Genomic DNA, 3,837 nt, shown 5'->3' with positions numbered 1-3,837 from the left:
AGTTTATCTACTTACGTTTTTGACAAGTGGGTGTAGGCCTATAATAAATAGGTTATTGGATTGTATGGTCCTGTATGGACTCGTCCATACAGGATCATACAATCCAATAACCTATGATTACAAGCCACTAGCACAGATTCACATGTTAGGAGAAGCAGTCAACAGTTGACAATCATGCAAGAAAGACGTAACCAATGTCTTAGGCGTGTAAATATGATCAGTAATATCCAAATCGCGCGTACTAAGCCTGCAAGTAAACAAGTTTTCGTGAATGAAAAGTACGTATCTCTGTTGTGCTTTGAGACATATATAAGCATTAAGATATATCTTAATTTTATCCAAGTATATTGATAGGAGTACATTTCATATACGGGACAAAGTCAAAAGCCACACGTGACGTTACGAGTACGTAACTTCCATGGGGACCAGGGGCCCGTTTCACAAAGCGCACGTAACTTCCATGGCGACCAATATTGTTGGTATTACGTCGCCATGGTAGTTTTGTGAACGTAGAACTACGAGCGCTTTGTGAAACGGGGCCCAGTACGGTAGGTATTAAGTTATCATGGTAGTAACGTGAACAAAGCGCTACGTTGAAAAACGTGGTCCTGGGTTCCTGAAAACAAAAAACGGCGCGACGGTCGGTAGATTTCCAAAACCAGGGTTTAAGTAAACATACTGGAACAAAATTACTTGATGAGCTCTTTCTGATATTTGGAAGAGTTTTTCTTTTTTAGACGATTAGCTGTACAAAACGTAATAAGGCGTGTATATTTTGAGTGAAACATTTGGTTTGTGATGATGAATTAAGAAAGCAATTAATCAATTTCTTGATACATCATTTATTAAATGACAATTTGTCCTTACCAACTGCAGGGAAGATCTTGAAAAATCGACTGGCTGTTTATATCAATTCTCCCAAGTTATTGTCAGACCATCTGCAAGGAAATAAAACTAATTATATTGCGATGTTACTTTCCTTCTTTACTTGGCCTTTGTTTTTTCTCCACAGAGTAAACAGTGTATTGTATGTTCATTGTAAACAGATTTCATGATGGCATCGTCATTTGAAACGTTTGCATTTTGACGCTCTGCCGGGGGCTCGGACACCTTCGAGCACTGGGACATCGTGGTACCCTTCTGTCAGCTGGACCCATATCGAATCCTATCAAATGACAGTCGGGAACAGGCTCTTTGTCCATCAGTGAGGTCGCCCGCTCCGGCACGGGACTCTTCGTCCGTGTTGTATCAGGGGCAGCGTCCTTGGTGGGGCTTCGAGGTTGCCTGTCATCAACGTAGTCATCAGATACCTCCTGGACAGGGCGAGCCGTTAGACATCTCTTCATCTGCACTCGCCGTGGTGTTTTCTTGGTTTCAGGTTTTATCTCGCCGAATTCTCTCGTACTCAGTAATGTCAGAATGGTTTGCTCTCGCTGGCTTAGCAGTTGTCGCGGGGAAGCGGCACGGTTTGTCAGTATGGCGTGAACGGTTGCCCGAACCCCGTCCTCGATAGCTGACGTCAGATCCACCTTGGGCAGGACCATTTCAGCCCTGTTGGTTGGACAGCCACAGGACCCGGCATCTCTATTGTCCTCGAAGGACATTCCAAACTGATGTCTGCATGCGTAATGAACTTCCGGACCATTCCAGCGTTGCTCGCCAGACTTCCCCTTAGGCATGTTCTCGGCGAAATGGACAAACCTTTCGGAAGTTTTGGGAAGGCTGCTACGGTCATCGTATGGAAGGGTAATTTGAGTAGCGTCCAGTTGGAAGCGATTGAAAAGGCCAGTTTTTCGATATCTTTTGTCATATTTGGGACTCTTCTGTTTAGCCTCGTGGCATTCTAAAGGGAGAGCGGCGGATGCTGCTCTCTTGTTTTCCGCTGGGGGACACGGGGATATCTGTTGGACAACCAAGCTTCCCAAAGGGCGTGTTTGTGGTACCACATATCGGTCACTCCCGAGAACTTTCTGCTGAATGGCGTATGTGGGTCCTTTCCGGCACATCTTCGCCCTTTCTTTGTCCGTCATGGCTATATTGAGGTGTGACAACAGCAAGTTGTCCCTGACCTGATGGCAGCCTGGAGATTTCACCTCACTCCTAGCGATGTAGTCCTGGATATACAGTCTTTGTGTGGGAGTAAAGGTAAAGTCTCTGGGCGTTGGGGAAGGAGGCGTCATGTTTCCTGATGGCAGCCCAGGCCGATTGTACCTGACCCTGTCAATTTTCATCGTGATGTTAACACGGCCTGCTCTCCTCAGTAAAGGGCACAGTGCCTCCGCCCGCCTGTCCTCTTCTCTTCTGTGCGCAAAGCCATGACGTTCTGATAGATTCACTTCGGGATTTCGAGTTTGTGACATCATACTGATTGTGGCGTCATCCGCGACGTCACCATAACCTATAGAAAAGATGACGTCACGTTAATATGTGAAAAGCGCTTTCGTGCAAAAAGACATAAACCTATATTGAGTATTCTATTACCATTCGAATCCTTTTTATTACACACAACGCACGGCTTGACATTGTGCCAAGTGTACATTACCTAAGTCGTTAGACGCCCCGATCACGAGACAGAAGCGTTTGACTTCTGGACGGGTCTATTGTAGTTCTATGGATGGATAGAGTTTGTTGTTTTCGTTGAATAAAGCAGACGACAAATATAAACAAAGAAACAAAATGGCCTAAAATATAAACTCTTCCACATCGATTTTGATGTCAGGCTACCGTTAGACTACCCTGACGCGAACATTATTTCTTCCGCCCATAAAATTTCTTGGAGGCATAGATCATCTTTTAAACAATGAAAACTCTTTACACTCCCAATCCTAATTTATTACATGTTCTTTATATATATAAAGAACATGTATATAAAGAACATGTAATAAATTATATATATAAAGAACATGTAATAAATTAGGATATAAATTTAATATATAATATATATAATAAATTTATATATATAAAGAACATGTAATAAATTAGGATTGGGAGTTTAAAGAATTTTCCCTATTTAAAAGATGATCTATGCCTCCAAGAAATTTTATGGGCGTAAATTCAATCGGCATTCAAAATCGTGCATAGCACTGGTTTACAACTTGTAGTTTTTCAACAATATTTATCTCAGTTGCAACTATGGCAACCGTTCTTTACATCCAGCATGGCAATTTTATTCAACATGATTTTTATATCTCCATTTTATTCACCGTGACAAGGAAGCCAGCAAATGAATTGGATTTGAACTCACAGAAGTAGGATTGGTGAAATGCTAGATCCTGGGTAATTGCGTTGGACTAGCGCGTAACCACTGGGCTACAGAGACACCCGAAGTTGTTTGGCGTGTATATACAACCGGAACTGAGCAAATTGGCGCACTCTTCAAAATACAGTTCAACGTAGAACAAAGTGTTTCCTTAACTGTACAGTCTAACGTCTCGAACGAAGAAAGTTCTTCTTTGTTTCCATCTTGTTCAATGACGGAATAATAGAATGACGGACTTACGACTGTGCCCTCCCATGCATTGACACATACGGATGAGTTTTGTGCGTACGGGATCGCTTCTTTACTAGTAGCAGGGGCATACTTACGAAGATCTTTAATGCTTTGGAATACCAGGCTTATTTGTTAGTAACTATTCTTGTTGCACACGGACAAGAATTTAGAGCATCGAACTTTCTGACAGCGTATATCAATATTAAACGGCACCAAATAACATCAACAACTTGTGCATTAACCGAAATGTGAGAATATTTATTTATCTATTCGATTGATGCTTTACGTCGTACTCAAGAATATTTCACTTATAGGACGGCGGCCAGGATTATGGTGGGAAGAAACAG

Source organism: Liolophura sinensis, chromosome 6 (genome assembly GCF_032854445.1).
Source record: "Liolophura sinensis isolate JHLJ2023 chromosome 6, CUHK_Ljap_v2, whole genome shotgun sequence".
In the NCBI taxonomy this organism is placed as follows: Eukaryota; Metazoa; Mollusca; class Polyplacophora; order Chitonida; family Chitonidae; genus Liolophura; species Liolophura sinensis.
This window is presented reverse-complemented; position numbering follows the sequence as displayed.